Source organism: Podarcis melisellensis (assembly GCF_964234715.1).
Source record: "Podarcis melisellensis genome assembly, chromosome: 4".
Lineage (NCBI taxonomy): Eukaryota > Metazoa > Chordata > Lepidosauria > Squamata > Lacertidae > Podarcis > Podarcis melisellensis.
The window spans coordinates 6,378,531-6,396,063 of NC_138531.1; the positions used below are offsets into that span (position 1 = coordinate 6,378,531).

The 17,533-nt window shown below is 41.4% G+C and overlaps 1 long non-coding RNA gene across 2 annotated transcripts in view; it reads right to left on the minus strand.

The window, feature by feature from the left end:
• Window positions 1–343: 343 nt before the first annotated feature.
• Window positions 344–17,533, minus strand: part of LOC309367766 — a 37,972-nt gene continuing 20,782 nt past the window's right edge. For both annotated transcript variants that reach the window (XR_014167337.1, XR_014167338.1), the window contains one exon: window positions 344–803. This is a non-coding gene — a long non-coding RNA (uncharacterized lncRNA). The remainder of the gene's footprint in view (window positions 804–17,533) is intronic.

Genomic DNA, 17,533 nt, shown 5'->3' on the forward strand with positions numbered 1-17,533 from the left:
ACTATGAAATTCTGCAATCAAAACAGATCTCTTGATATCTCTCTTGCTGTTATAGCCAAGCTACTATATTTTTCTTTTGACTTTCTTCTCAGTGGTATCTCTCTCTCTGTGTGTGTGTGTGTGTGTGTACAAATATCTGAGTAGTATATACATATATACTTTTAGTTCTTTTTTTCTATTGTAGCAAGTGAAACTTCCATTCTTTAAGCATGGTTTCTCCCACATACAAATCTGATTCAAGTCTGTGAATGTATGACAAAACTCCCACAGCCAATAATCCAGCCTGGAGGTTTGGTTCTTTCTGTGCGAGAATGCTGTTCTCTATTGTGAGGTAAAACATTAATTTTTAAAAATAATTTTATTAAGTCTCCAACAATATTTCAAAGCATTTATCATTATATACAATTTTTTAACATACAAAGTTTCTTCTTGACTTCCCACCCCTCCTTTCCTTGGTGTTTGTTTTTTACTCCTTTTTATTAGCTGTTAGCTCTAAGATATACATTTTCATTATCTAAACCATTACATCTTTCATTAATCCACTGCTTATATTTCAAATCTGCCCATGACTTCACATGTTGGTGATATTTTGATAGATAATCCAGAAGGGGTCTCCATTCCACTTTAAACTTCCTCATTATGTCCTCTTAATTTAGAAGTTTCACCATTTCAGCATATTCCATCAGTTTCATAAGCCATTCCTCCTTTGTTGGTAATCCTTTCTCTTTCCACTTCTGTGCATATAGAGTTCTAGTTGCTGTTGTCAGTAGCCAGCTTTCTCAGGACCTCTGTCCCCATTATTCCTAGTAAAAAAGGTTCAGGTTTTTCTGGGATTATCAATTTGAACATCTTTTCAATTCATTATATATCATTTCCCCCAAACCAGGCTTCCTCAACCTCAGCCCTCCAGATGTTTTGAGACTACAATTCCCATCAATCCTGAGCACTGGTCCTGCTAGCTAGGGATCGTGGGAGTTGTAGGCCAAAAACATCTGGAGGGCCGAGGTTGAGGAAGCCTGCCCTAAACCCTTCACCTTTTCACAGGACTACCACATGTGATAAAATGACTGAGGCAAAAAATATATTTTCAACATGAATGTAAAAATGTTCCATTTTCAGACTCTCTAAAACAGTGGACTGTTTGGGGTATACGCTACATCCACCTCCTTGTGAGAGTTACATATACATACTTACAGCATACATACAGAGTTACAGTACTGTATACATATTTAATTTTCATAATTGGATTATCTTGAACTATATGTGTACCAAATTGTCACTGGAAACATGACAATCATTGTGTATAGGCTGAGTCATTTATTTCTCAAAAAGATGTACTAATGAATTTTCAGGTGTTTCTTTTACTAAATTTCAGATCATGTGAAAATACATGGGCAGAGCAATCCTTTGTTGTTGTTGTTTAGTCATGTCTGACTCTTCGTGACCCCATGGTCTTCGTGTCTTCCACTGCCTCCCGCAGTTTGGTCAAACTCATGTCGGTAGCTTCGAGAACACTGTCCAACCATCTCGTCCTCTGTCGTCCCCTTCTCCTTGTGTCCTCAATCTTTCCCAACATCAGGGTCTTTTCCAGGGAGTCTTCTCTTCTCATGAGGTGGCCAAAGTATCAGCTTCAGGATCTGTCCTTCCAGTGAGCACTCAGGGCTGGTTTCCTTCAGAATGAATAGGTTTGATCTTCTTGCAGTCCATGGGACTCTCAAGAGTCTCCTCCAGCACCAGAATTCAAAAGCATCAATTCTTCGGCGATCAGCCTTCTTTATGGTCCAGCTCTCACTTCCATACATCACTAGAGCGATCCTTACTCTTGCCAAAGATTGAGTGAGGAGGGTCAGGATGGGGTGGAAGTGTGGTCATGCCAAGCAGAAGCAGCTTCTCTATCTGGGTCAGAAATGAACTCACAGAACAATTTCAATAGGGCAACACTGAATTGTACCCATGGTTGTTCTGTTTGTTGCTGCCATTGCAAAAAAGGAGATGTGGACATTTAAAGCTGATTTGTAATGAATCTGGCCTAATGTTGTCTCTTCTGATTGGCAGTAGATTTCAGACAAAGGTCACATTTCATAGAGTCACATGGGATGTGAGCTTAATTGTGTAAATTATGACTGTCTAACCAGCCTTAGGACTGTGGACAGTGAGGAGGGGGAGGTTAGACTTGGTTTTTTCCATGGTGCCAACAAAATCGCTTGTCTTCAGCTGCTGTTTAAATTGCAAGGGACACTTGCTTAAAGGATTGATAGGCGCAGAAGGCCCAGGAGCATGGCACCATTGCAGCTTCTGACTGATAAATTAAAATTGGAGCACAGAACCAAAGTACATCCCACAATTGAATGCTACTGGAATGTGCAGGAGGGATGGGGCAACTGGAGTAATGAGTTATCATGTTATTGACAGCAGGAATAGCAAGCTGTGTGGTGGAGTACTGCTGCTCATGTCACCTCCAGTCAGTTGTGTTGCTGTTGCTTTCTGAGAGGTAAAGGGAAAAGTGGGAAGTGGCGGGGAGGTCAAGGGATGGGGGAGGAGCTGATACAAAAGTGAGTAGGTCCAGTTACATACACCTAACACACACTTGGTCACACACAAAGCTATTTTTCATGGAAATAAGAGGAACATATTCAATTCTTACTAATTCCACTCAAGTTTCACCTTCCACTTTCTCCATAGAGTCCCAGAGAGTTAAGTGAATTATGGTGTGGGCCTGGGGGCAGTGGATTTCCATAGGTTAAATGAAGATTGGGTCATATATGGCTTTAGCAAGCATGAACTTTTAAAAGTCAAAGGCTCTGGCTGCTATAAGCCAACTCTCTCTGATTTGTATTACTGGCACCAATCACAAATTCTTAATGAATCTGTCAAATATTCTGTATGCATCTATAACTTTAACTAAACTTTCAAGCTACGGAAGACCTGTGCAACATTCATTTGGGTTGTTACACTTCAATAACACACTTTGCTTTTTATGCTGTGTATCACCTGATAAGTGAAGGGCACTCTTTATAGAATGTCTTTGCTCCAAGCTACCCATTCACTCACTGCCTGGCTTTCAACATAGTCAAGAGCAAGGACTTCACAGACAACATGTGTGATCTAACTTTATACCTGCAGGGATGAATAGAAGAGAATAGGTTATGCACTAATGATTCTTATTTTTAATATTTGAAGAAGACCATGAACCTATACATGCTCAGTTAAATATTTTATTTGATGTTGTACAGACCTTAGGTAACTGACTTGTATGTTTTTGTATTTCAAACTAATCCTCTATATCGTTCCCAGTTATGAACAGCAGTTGCTCCACATATGATCAGAATATTGGCTTCTAAACTAACTCCCATTCTAGGTCAGAATTCCACCCAATTTCCACCCTTATATTTTAAGTTTTCATAGCCTTGAACATTTCACAGATGAAGAAGCCTCTTCTCACTGCATGAAGATACAGAAACAAATATGGGTTTGGGTTTAGGTTTACGTTTGAGAGGGAAACAGCCTTGGTCACATTCACTGATGAGCTACACTAGGAAGTAGACAGGAAAGCAAAAATCAGTACCCCCAGCAATGAGATCCTTCTGGGGTATTTGGCTAGTTTGGAACCTGGGGGCACAGTTTTGTAGTGGTTTTGATTCTACCTGTTTAATGTACCGGTACCTAGAAAGTAGTGCTGGGTGAGTAATGTTCAGCCCCTTGGTTTTCTTAAGGGTTCTGTTTTGTCTTTTATTCATTTTTGCACCAACATGGAAGGAATTGTCTAGACATTAGGAATTGGGTTTCTCAAGCACTGATCTCCACAGTGGCAAAGCAAGTCTAGTAGTCTCAGCCCTGCAACTTCTAGTCCCATTAAAATGTGGGTTGCTGGTTTCTCACTGACCAGAGTCTGGGGACTGACAAAATGTCTACAATACAGGCAGAGGTTCAACTTGCATCAGCAGTCTTTCCTTAGGGAACAGCTGGGACAGAACTCCACCCAGCTGCACTGGCTCAGGGTCTCTGACAGAGCTATCAGGAGGCATTGTGCTTGGAGTCCTGGTGTTGGGTTTTAACAGTGTCCCCTTTCATGGATTCCAGATGCCTCTCAATGCAGAGGAACTGATTAATCAGTTCAGTCCAAATCAACTTGCTGGGATTCCAGGACCTCCTTGGAATTGATCCATGAGGGTTGCATGCAGCCAGTGCAGTCAGAATGCACTGGCACAATCAGACATAGTTCTTTTCCCCTGGCATAAACATGAAATTCTATTATAGTTTGCTTTTGAACTATTATATTTTATATGTTTTTTAGCTTTCTGTGTTTTATCCACGTTTGTTTTAATTTTTGTGAGCTGCCTTGAGTCTCATTTCTGGGGGAAGGTGGGATGCAAATAAAGAACAACAACAACAACTGAAGTTTGATAGCAGTCATCCCTGTTTCCCTCAGATGCCTTTTAGAAATAGTATTGTTCAGACAGCCTGTCCTGCACACACCCAGCCAAGGAAGGCAAACAAATGATAGTTCATTCTTTAGGGACAAAAGCACACACAGCAGCTCTTAAGGTGCACTGTACTCGGTGTACTACGTAGATGGCGGGGAAGTTGAAACAACAGGCTTATGTACTCTTGTCTGATGGAGTGTGCAAGTGCAACCTGAGGCTTCTCGTGCATGGAAGTCGTCCCTGTTGTTCCATCTTCTAGCCCCTCCTGGTTCTAGGAGATAGTAGGGCAGGGGATGGTGGGGATTCAACCGGCCTGCCCCTCATCTGAACAGCCTCTTCCTCTACTCCCCATACATCCTGCACCTCTGTCTCTGACACCAAGCCCCATAAATCACTGCCCTCCTCTCTGGACACCTTGCCTCTGTCACACACTTGTCAGAGCCCTGCCATTCCCTGACATAGGGCTTTGGGATCTTATTTATTTAGTTATGACCAAGCAGTCTTCATTCATACGTTATAGATGGTTTTTACTGCTATTGTTGTGGTTTTATGTTGCACACTGCCTTGTTAAACTTCCCATGAAAGTGTGGTGTATAAATCTAAATAAATATGACTACATTAATGCATACATGATTTGGGGCCCAGCATTTTACTTGCACAGTAAGCCACTCAAAGTGTGGCTGTTTGACTGCAGGGAACTTGTTTTAATGTGAGAAAAAACACCCTGTTACCTATCGCTGAAGACTCTTTCGCCTGCAGTATCTTTACTCTTCAAATGACTGAGGGCTGCAAAGAGCTCCTCTTCATCTTCAAGGGACTTCCAGAGAAGAACTTCCTAGTGAATTATGCACTCGGGAAAGAGAAAAACAAGTTGTCGACTGCAAGGAAAACATTGGGGCCTAATTTGAATAGTAGAATGTCTGGCATCTGGTGGGCGGGGCTTGTGCATTCTGCTCAGGAATTGGCCCCTCCCTTCAGTGTGTGTTCAGTTCAGTTCAGTTAGAGAAGCCAACTGTCACTCTTGCCTCACGATGTTGTTTCAGCTTCTCTCAGACAGTGTGTTATTGTGTTACAGTTTTCTTTATTATTGAAGATTTGTTTGACATATACGTGAGCCGCTAACTTTGCTGAAAGGAAAAGAAACCCCGCTGAAGAACGGTGGAATATCCTAAACTGGGTGAGTTAGGGGATATTCCCAGTCTGACAGGAGGATTGGGTTTTTTAATCAGGAAAGAGAAAAACAAGTTGTTGGCCTGCTTAAATCTCCATGTTCATCTTTTATTTAGGTCAAATGAAAGATCAAATATTCAAAATGAATTTAAACTATATTAGAGGTTTGAGTTCTGATCACTGAAATATATCTAGCATGGCACACAGCGTGCTGCCAACTTTGGTCAGGCCGACAAGGTCTAATAGTCCTTAGATCTTGCATATGCCATAGATTCTTTCTGAAGCTGAAGAAAGCAACATAATTAGATGGCCTGATGGGCACAGATCTGTGCGCCTTCCTGAGGGAGGAAATAAGGCCATTGGGTCAAAATCTGAATGAAAAGTAACCAGGAAAGGCTAAAACTGATTATAATATTTCTGCAGAGCGGGGGCAGTGAATGTGTTTTCCCCCTACCATTCAAATATAATATATGGACGTATTTGAATGACTATTTCATTGACATATTGAGCCCATCTCTACTGTCTACACTATCTGCAAGGACGATTATATAATTCTGTTCCAATGGCTACTACTGGATTTTTGTAGTTTAGCATTTCAAGACTGCACTAAAAACATGAGTACAGCAGTTCTGCGCCCATATATAGTATACCTTCCCCTCTCATAATGGGAGAGATGGGGTATTGCAGACCTAAGTATATACCATGTGGTGGTGTTGTTGTTGTTGCAGCTGCTGCTATTATTTTTAATTTATGTATCACCTTTCACAAGAGTCTCAAGCACACCATAAAAGCAATTAAAATAGTTTTAAAAGCAAAACAAAAAAAAAACACCAAAGTTAGGTTTAAAACCAATAGACAATGAACACCTAAGGCTGAAATCTTTTCATCCAGCTGGAAAAGCTTGTTGTAACAAAAATGTTTTTGGGAAGTACAAATATTGGCCACCTGCTGAATCTCATCAGGGATATTTTCCCACAAAACAGGGGCAGCCACAAACAGAAAGCCCTGCTTCAAGGTATGTAATGTTGAGAGGGCTTTTGATATTTTAGGTAATTCAAGGAGAAACCCTCCTGCAGAACACAGTTACCTACCAGGTAACTGTGGGATAAGGTAGTCTCTCAGATAACCTGAGCTATATAGGAACTTGCATGTTAGCACCAAAAGCTTGAACCTGGCCTGATAACAGATTGATAGCTAATGCAAATCCCACAGACAAGGTGCAATATTCTGGCAGTCGTTTTCCCCAACAAACCACTGCATTCTGCATAAGCTGCAGCCTCTGGATCAGTCACAAGGGTAGCCCTACATAGATCACACTGTAGTAATCCAACTTGGAAGTTACCAGTGCATCGACAACTATGGTAAAGCTATAGCTATCCAGGCATCAAATTATTGCAATATCAGCAAGGCAAAGGAGATGGTGTTGGACATTCAGAGGAATAGAGGGGAACTAGCCCCGTTGTATATCGGGGGGCTGTATGGAGACAGTCTCTTCCTTTAAATTCCTGGGAGTTTACCTTAGTGAAGACCTCACTTAGAAATTCAATACAACCCAAGTGGTTAGGAAGGCCCAACAGAGACTCCATTTCCTCAGGGTCTTGAGAAAGAACAATGTCATACAAAAATTGATTATCTCCTTCTACCAGGCCACAATAGAAAGTGTCCTTTCATACTGTATTAGAGTGTGGTACGCTGGTTTGACAGCCACGGACAGGAAGTCCCTACAGAGGGTGGTGAATACAGCACATGACATCATGAGCTGTCCCCGGAGTTTGCTAGATGACATCACAGGAGACTGCTGCCTCAGGAGAGTGAGGAAAATTCTTAGGGATGACTCACACCCTGGCCAGCACTTCTTTAATCTCCTACCTTCGGGCAGGAGATACAGAAGTATAGTCAGCCGCACCAACAGTTTTTATCCATGGGCTGTTGGGCTGCTGAATGGAAAAAAAAATAGTGGTGTAATTGACTTCAGACAAGCACACAGAGCATGAACAAGACTGAATGTATGGGGGGTGGCTTGTTTAATTTCACTGCACACAGGTGGTGTAATGACAATAAAGGTTTATTATTATTTTTTATTATTACTGTTGCAATCTTCTTATAACGTCTAGCTTGAATAGAAATGGGCAGTTCAGAGTTTAAAAAGCAAGTTTTGTCTGACCCTGAGAAACAGCCTGGTGATCTGACCTTCCTGGAAATGACCCATAAGTTGACTTTACAGGATGGGACTGCAGCCTCTGGGGAGCTAGCTGAAATCTTCTGTCTTCTTGTTACTCTCACTTAAATAGGTAGCCTCATGGGGGCCACCATAGCATATAGTCTTGCTGCTCTTGCCCAATGTGCATTAGGCCTGGTGGTCTAAGCCAACTGCTGAGAGCAGCAGCGAGTGGAGATGGCAGTTCCTTACTGCCTGTGGCTTGTACAATTTGGCAACAGTGCAGCATTGCCAGTGTTGATGGGCCCTTCATGTGTGAGGCCCTGGAAAAATTGCCCCTTGGGGCCCCTAAAAAAGTCCTGATTCCAGCACATGTCAGTTTCATTGAGATTTTTCATTTTTGTCCAACAACTGAGAGTATATATATTTTTTCTTTTGAGAGGAATACATATGAAGTGTGTTTCGGAAGAGAAATAGGATGAAACCACCCTCAGGTATTAATCCATCTTGCTCACTCCTCCCTCACTCCTTGCTACATTAATCAATTTTATTTGCATAAAATGGATTGGCTGATTCAGATTCTGGAAAATCCTCTATTTGATGTGCCTTCATCTGCATGAGCAAAATTTGCATGTGCATGTTAGCACATTTTCCTGCCATCACATTCATATAAATCCCCACCTGGAAGCAGTGCCTGCCCCACCAGATGAGATTTTACTTCCTCCATGCAGCAACATCTACAGGGAAGATTTTTTAAAAAATAAAATAAAATAAAAAATCTGATTGATCTCTAGAAATAGGCAATGAATTCCAATAGTGTTTTCACCAGTGAGAAAAAGAACTGTCTTGGCATGCTAGGGTACCCTAATGAGGAACTTGTGTATGATCACAGATGTCACCATGTGTGCTGGTCACAATTATCTCCAGAGATCTTTAATAATATATCTTCTGCTTCCAGTGCTTCTTTCTTACTATATTCAGAACTGCTCCAGTTTGAAACCAAGTTCAATTTGACAGTTGGATACCAGGAGCTATAAAAATTTTAGGAGTTGTGCAAGTTATTTAGTTAACTGTTAATATTTTCCTATCAGTGACCCCTGATGCTAGGCATTATTTAGGAAAAAATGTGTTGAGGCCAATAGTTTGGAGATGTCTGTGACATAGCTGCTATCTGCATCCAGTTAGGCATCATATTGCTATCCAGTATGCTCAAATATTCCATTGTGCAGCAATAAAAAACTTGAGTGCCATTAATACTCTATCAAACCTCCAGTGCAAGACTAATAATATATAATGAGATCTGGTGTATTAGCAGCTGTTATGTCATTACAGTTTGCTAACGCAGTTTGATTATGGTCAAATAGGTTTGGGCTTATCTCACAGGTAAAGCTAGAGACATAGAAGGATAACCTAGTGCAGGGGTCATCAACATCATGCCTTTCTGGTAGTGCTAAACAACAACTCCCATTATTCCACACTGGCTGGGGCTGATAAGGGCTAGAGTCCAACAAAATCTGGTGTGTTCCACCCTGACACACTTTAATCTAGTGCAACACTCCTCCAGTTTGGTGCTCCCATCACCCCTTGGCCATGCTGACTGGATCCAATGGGAATTAAGTACGAAACCTCAGGAAGCCACCAGGTTAGGGAAGGCTGGTTTAATGCAAACTTTCCCCTCCTAAGGCAAATTACCATAGAAACCATATTAAAGAATATTCCTATTGCCAATATGTCCACACACACAAACACATGACCCTACGCCTACCAAGCACTCATGCCACTCCCCATTCATCCATGAAAGTCATTGGGTGCTTTTGTGCCAGACACTCACCACATCTGCACCATACATTTAAAGCACATCAACTATAAAATGAGGAAAACATTGTTGGGTTTCAGCAATCTTGCATGCCTCCAGTCAGTAGAGGGCAGGGTTGGCACTAACAGATAGTCGAGAGAAAATTCTCCTTGTGATGTTTCCAGTCAAACTCCCAAGCGCCCCCCTCTCTCTTTCTCTCTCACCCCACCCAACATGGCTTGAGGCAGTTGTGTAGGCTCTGGATCTGAAGCCATTTTTCTTTCTTAACAGTGTGACTTATGTGTGTTATATTTACACTTTGTAAGCAATGCTAGTGATGTGTGAATGAGACAGAATGTGTGCTGGAGGGACTAGCTAGATCCAGCTTCCATGCTATTAACTCTTTTATATAAACTATAAACCAGGCTTCCTCAACCTCAGCCCTCCAGATGTTTTGAGACTACAATTCCCATCATCCCTGACCACTGGTCCTGCTAGCTAGGAGTCATGGGAGTTGTAGGCCAAAAAGATCTGGAGGGCCGAGGTTGAGGAAGCCTGCTATAAACCAACCAATATTATTATTTTTTCAACAACAACAACAATAACAACAACTCAGAATGACATCAAGCATTCTTTATAAGAAAAAGACCCAGCAGTTTCTTCATGTACTGTGTGAAACCAGCTTTGGAACTTGTGTCGAGGTGTGCCTATCAAATTGCTGGACTGGTGCATTGTCTTCCATGCCAAAAAAGCCCAGTTTGTTGCACCTTTTGTTCATCTTGGCAGCTAGTTGCCTAAGTAGCATGTGCCATGGACACACTTGCACACCTTACGTAACCTACATTTCACAAAAAGTTCAATTTCTTTTTTTAAAATATTGCAGTTGGTGGAGATATGTTTTTGTGATGTCACAGCATTTCAGCTGGATTTACTATTGTTCAACTGAACCAGGCTGAAACCTGAAAAATAGGGCATTCCCCCAACCAAGGCTGCTCCAGGATATGAAATTATGCATGTTTGGAGAGAAGCAAGAGCTCTAATGAGCCACCTCTGCCATCCTGGAAATGTTACATCTGTTGTCTTCCCCCTGATAGAAAGGCAGCACGGTTACGAAACATGTGGTCCATTAACTTCAGTAGCTGCCATTTGCAAAAGCAGTGCCAGCATGATGAATGGAGCTGAGAGTACACAGAAAATAATGATAACTAATGGTCGGGAATGCCTAGGGACTTGTTTCTGTGACTTGATGTCTCCAGGGTGAAAAGACAAGGAGGGTTTGTATAAGACACAAAGTGGAATTTTTGAATCTGTGATGGATGTATTAGCACCTTTAATGGCTTCATTGCTTGCAGTGGTTCTGTGGCTTGTCAGAGTTGACACACAGCCTCCTTCACCAGAGGTGTGCAGAAGCAATTTAATGAAGTCGGCACATGCATGCAGTATCTGTGTGGGTGGCGGGGGGGGGGGGATTGCTACTGCTGCCAAAAAGATACAATGCTCTATATTTTCCATTAAACAATGTCAGCCGTTCTAAAAAACCAACACAGCAACTAGAAAAATCAACATCCACATTGTACTGACTTTTCTTTTTAATCAGTTCAACAAATCTTTGCCAAACATTTGCAGAGCGTGCCATCAAAATGCCACTCAAAGGTGGGGGAAAGTGTCACTTTAAAAGTAAATGTCATTTTAAAAGCAAATATCATGAAGTAGGGAAAGGCACTAACTTGGTGGCCAAACTGTTGGCTACATGGAGAACGTGCATGAGCAGACATGGCAGTCAGCACAAAATTCTACTGGTGTTCTCATATACACCAGAGTGATATAGCAGCACGTCAGTGTGGAACGTAGAGTATTGGGCTTAGAATATGAAAACCTGGGTTCATATCCAGTGCAGGAACCTGTTCACATTGGATAGATGAGCAAGATAGCATGGAGCAAGAAGAGCAAAAAGTTTGCAAAATATCTGAAACACCCTGTTTATTCTACATCAGCCAGAACGTGAGGACCTTTGACTGGTCCAGAATCAGCTGAAGTTCATTTAAGACCAAATACAGTGGTACCTCGGGTTAAGTACTTAATTCGTTCCGGGGGTCCATACTTAACCTGAAACTGTTCTTAACCTGAAGCACCACTTTAGCTAATGGGGTCTCCCACTGCCGCCGCACCGCCGGAGCACGATTTCTGTTCTCATCCTGAAGCAAAGTTCTTAACCTGAAGCACTATTTCTGGGTTAGTGGAGTCTGTAACCTGAAGCGTATGTAACCTGAAGCGTATGTAACCTGAAGCGTATGTAACCTGAGGTACCACTGTACGATTTCATTCTTCTCCACGACTGTTATTCAAAGGCTCAGAGATCTGTGGTGTTTTGAGACTTAGGTCAACTCATAAGGGAGAGAGAGAGAGAGAGAGAGAGAGAGAGAGAGAGAGAGAGAGAGAGAGAGAGAGAGTCCTGATGGCTCACACAAAATGTCCCTCTACTCCAATATTCTGTTTTCGCCAAAAATGGCTTGTCAGATGCATCACGAAACACTCTTTTAAAGGCTCCCCTGCCCTCTGTTAGACCTAAGCTGGCTCAGCTAGCAGTAGCACCGCTGCTGAACAGAATTTAGATCTGTGTAATTTTATGCCAGTTTAATTCATTCTGGCCTCTTATGCGTAGGATTGCTCCCTTGGTCTTCCTTTGTTTTGTTTTGTTTTTTAAAAAAAGCCTTCCACATTTTTAATTAGTAACTGTGGCATTATGATCTGGAGAAAGACACTTAATTGGGCTGCCTGTGGTTTGTTTTGCATGTGTTTTTTCTTCAGATTTAAATTTTTTCCCTATCTAAATTATGTTGAGTTTAATGGGGAAAGGTTAACATATTTAATTCATAAAAAGCATAATCTAGCCAAAATCCAATATTTTTAAAGACCCACTGATTTTAAAGAGAGTTAAGCATGTGTTTAGCTTCCCCCCATTGAAATCCAAGACAATTAAAATAGTTTAATTTTGGCTGGATTCTGCCCAAATTAAACATCACACAGCATCAATGGTGGGATGGTGGTTTTTAGTGGAAATCCAGACATGTTGTCCATCATATCGCAGCTTATTCCCTTTGCTTTTTAATATAAAAAATAAATTTACATCAAAGCAATTATTCCATGGTCACTGATGCGATTTCATTATAATTTTGAGCTGAGCAGCCAAATGATAATGAAATTCAGAAACCTGCCCAAAACTCACAAATTACTCAGTTATCTCCAAGAATCATTCTGATTTTTTTTCAACTCCATAACCAATTTCATCTTAAGGATTATTTTATTAAGAAAGGCAAATACTTAACTCAAATGAGATGATGGGAGATGTTACTAATAGAACTTTACTTCTGTATTCTTACCCCCCCTTTTGTTTTTACAATGCAAGGTACAGAATATCCTGTAGATTTTTGGGGGGGTTGTTATTTAATCTTTTTTAAAAAATGAAATAAATCATAAACTAGTGTGAACTAAACTGAAGTTTGGAAACATGAGAAAAAAACTGATAAACTTCTTTTTTAAAAAAGTAATATTTATTGAAGTTTTAAGGTTTCAAAAAGAAAAAAGAAAAAACACCAAATTAAACAAAAACAAGACAACACATCACAATAAAAAAACAGAAAAATAGGAACAATTTAAAAAAAAACAAATCAAACCTTCCCATAACTTGTCTTTCATTTGCTTGTTTCCTTGACCTCCTCACACCTCCCTTTTTTGTATTCTAGTTAGGTTAGCTATTTCAGCAAATCCTTCCCATCTTTTCCAATTTTTGTCCTGAAATTTATCTTAATATTAATGTAGCTTTACTTTCCCTCCTTTCACCAATTAACAGTCTGTTTTTTTCCCTAAACCTTTGTAACATTTCTGCTAAAATCACATAAATTCATTCCAACATCCTTCTAACATTCCTTAATTTTACAATGTTTCTGTAAATAAACTTTAAATTTCTTCCAATCTTCTTCCACCGACTCTTCTCCCTGGTCTCGGATTCTGCCAGTCATTTCTGCTAGTTCCATATAGTCTATCACTTTCATCTGCCATTCTTCCAAGGTGGGTAGATCTTGCGTCTTCCAATACTTTGCGATGAGGATTCTTGCTGCTGTTGTAGCATACATAAAGAAAGTTCTGTCCTTCTTTGGCACCAATTGGCCGACCATGCCCAGGAGAAAGGCCTCTGGTTTCTTCAGAAAGGTATATTTAAATACCTTTTTCATTTCATTATAGAAATCCCAAAAATGATAAACTTCTCAATCTCTCGTTGTTCCAAAGTTGTCACTGAACTTTTGCCTCAAGTAGAAGGTCCAAAGTGAATTTTGGAGGTCCGCCACCAATTAAACCTCTCAGACACAATTGAAACATATGCCTGGCTGAGTTAAAAAAAAAATCATGGGTGGCCTTCCATTCTTAAACATGACCTTTCGCCCCTACAGCTGCAGCAGGAGACCACCAACCTGCACTATAGACCCCTCATATGCCAACTGTGAAACTGCAGCCAGGCTGAAGCACAAGTGGCATTTGGGCAGTGGAAGGGAGGCAGCAGCAAAAAGGCAATGCAAATACAGTGGTACCTCGGGTTACATACGCTTCAGGTTACATACACTTCAGGTTACAGACTCCGCTAACCCGGAAATAGTGCTTCAGGTTAAGAACTTTGCTTCAGGATGAGAACAGAAATCGTGCTCCAGCGGCGCGGCGGCAGCAGGAGGCCCCATTAGCTAAAGTGGTGCTTCAGGTTAAGAACAGTTTCAGGTTAAGAACGGACCTCTGGAACGAATTAAGTACTTAACCCGAGGTACCACTGTAACTGGATGGGTAGGCAAAACTAAAAAATTCAGAGGACAGAGGTTACCATTATGAGAAAAGGAGACAGAAAGCACACTTGCTTTTTTTAAGGAACTCAAAACAAAAACAGAACACTTTTGCTGTTGCTTCAAACAGCTGTACAGCTGCAAACAGCAGCCCAGTAGCCAGTCAGTATCCTTCTACAAGATGGAAACAACACTTAATGCTAAGTGTTAAGATTTTGTCACAGACTGCTGTGAAAGAGGCTGAAAAGACTCCCTACTTTCAGGAGGGTTTGGCCCTGTGCTTCTTTAAAACAAAACATCAGGTTTTTTAATATTCCTGCCATCCTTGCTGAAAGACCAGGATTGCTGGCTCTGCCCACTGATTCCAATGACACAAGTCCAAGACATCACAAAGGCTTTAAAGATACCCCTTCCCTTCTTTCCCTGCTCCAGATTCAATAGCAACATGGCACTGTAGCCAAGACATCCCCCTTAATGCATAGCAATATCTCCATCATTGTGCACATTGCAAATATAGGGGTTAAAATGCTTCTGGGAGCTGGAGCCAAACTGGATGGGACCTAAAAACTGATTAGAGTTCCTGACTTTTTTTTCAAGGCATAAAAGCAGCCCTGAATTGTGTGTGAATTAGATTGTAGGGTTCCAGCCTCATATAACTTTAGTATGTTTAAATCTAATTAGTGCATGAAGGGGTTAAAACCATAGAGTAAGCTGTCCTGCCAAGCATAGCCTATGTTGTCACTTCCTTACTTGAGAGGAAATGGGCCACCAAACCTCTGCATACAGACTTTTGTATGTGAGGAGTTCTGAGCATGACTAACCAGCCTCTTTTGTTTCAGACCGCAATGAAGTCTGAAACTAGCTTTTTTCTCTATCAATTGTTTAGAAAGTTTTATTTTTAGTAGCCAAGAAATGTCTATGACTTACCAAATGTGTGGTCTATCGCTGTGCTAGGGAAGTGGACATTTTGGAACTCATCTGAAGAGCCCATTTTAAAGGTTTTACAGCCCATATTTCCATGTTTTTCTTGGCTGCATGTTTTGCGATGTTAAATCTCTGCTGGGGCTTTCTCACCAAAGAGTACTTGCCCCAAACTCAAGCCTTGGTTCCAGGATTCAACAGAAGCAGCAGGAAAGAAGGAGGGAGGCTTAACCCACCAATGGCATGTCTCCGATTTAAATTCACACGGGCACCAAAGCTGCTGGCAGATTCAGAAAGGAAGAAAGTCAGGCAATATAGTTATTGTGTGTGTGAATATAAATCAGGGGAGCCAGTGTGGTGTAATGGTTATAGCGTTGGACTAGGACCTGGGAGAGCAGGGTTCGAATTCGTACTCAGCCATAGCTCACTGGGTGACCTTGGGCCAGTCACCATCTCTTAGCCTAACACACCTCACAGGGTTGTTATGAGGAAGAGAACCACGTTCTCTTGGAGACAAGTGAGGGAAAGAAATCTAATAAATAAATAAATAAATAAATAAATAAATAAACCCTCCCCCAGCACTGTATCCCCGAAGCAATCCAAGACCATTGTGTTAGTTTTTAAGTCTGTGATGTATGACTATGTGAAATTGCCTTATACTGATTTGAATAATGGATCTATCTAGCACAATACAGTGGTACCTCGGGTTAAGTACTTAATTCGTTCTGGAGGTCCGTACTTAACCTGAAACTGTTCTTAACCTGAAGCACCACTTTAGCTACTGGGGCCTCCCGCTGCTGCCGCGCCGCCGGAACACAATTTCTGTTCTCAACCTGAAGCAAAGTTCTTAACCTGAAGCACTATTTCTGGGTTAGCGGAGTCTGTAACCTGAAGCGTATGTAACCTGAGGTACCACTGTAATTTTTATTTGTGGAGTATTTTAACTGGAGGTGCTAGAGATTGAACACATGTGCTCCCAATGACTTGTTTTCTTCCGTTATCAGAGCATGCTAGGAGCCAAATGTGACATTATTGGGCCCTAGGCTTTATGTTACCTATTTTCAAATTTATAATGTAGGGTATTTGGAGTTCCCAAAATGCTCCCATGGAAAAAGGAGAGGAGAGAAAAACATCTGCAATGCTTTTTGATAAATGCATTGATAAGAAGAGCCAAGCCAGCACATAACATGATGCTAATTGACTCTGGACAAGATTGATCAAGTTCTGTCAAAAGCTGAGAATACTGTTGCCGAAGTCAGGTTGACCTTTAGATGTACCTGATGACAAATGCAATTCTAATTCATTTGCCTAGAACATCACTCTGCTAGAGGACATTTTCTTCAAAAACTACTTCGTAGTAAATAACTGAAACACACGTTATATTTCATTGCCAAATAGCATTAGTGATATATCTCTGCTTTAAACAAATGATTTATATTTATATTGTTATGAATTTTTTTTGGGGGGGGGGAGGAAGTAGCCTGTAGGCAGTATCCTTCTATCCTTTTGGTCCACCAAGTGTTAAAATATAACCCAGGCTAGCTTCCTGTGTTGAGGTGATAGCCTGGGTGATGGGCCATTAGGGAAGCAGAGGAAAGGGACTCTGTGTGAGACTGCAAATGGGTGGAGCCCCTTCCTCAGCTCAGCAGATAGTTAGAGCTCAGCACAGGCACCAGCTCCTCAAGGCTGAGACACTTTGCTCCCCCATTATGGTTTTTTTAAGGGGGCCAGGCCCCCTCAATGTTCAGAGAGCATTTGATTCTGCCCCCTGGCTCCTCGCGATGTCACGTGCATGATGTCAGGATGTTGTGTCAAGCCCCCTCGATCATCTTGAGAAGCTGGTGCCTCTGAAGCTCAGAGATAGAAGGACAAAGCCTGAGTTTAGAGTTGAAAGTGTCAGTGATGTGACATAGAAGTAAAGCAACAAGCTGGGGAGAGAGTCAGAGCACCGTTTGGGAGCAATGATAGATTTCTGTTTGAATCCAAGGCTGCGGCTATGGGAGAAACAAGACCCTTTGGGGGTGTTGATGCTGTGAACCCCTCAATCATAGGTTCAGGTTTTATATGTGTGTAAATAAACCATATATGATAAAGACACCATGGTTTCCATTGTGCCTCATTCCAAAAGGAAACGTGAACCCTGGGTGAGCACCTGGAACCCCAGGAATCTTGTGCCACTCAGAGATTGGGATGGCGTGCAACGATATCATATTATATTACACACATACACATTATTTCA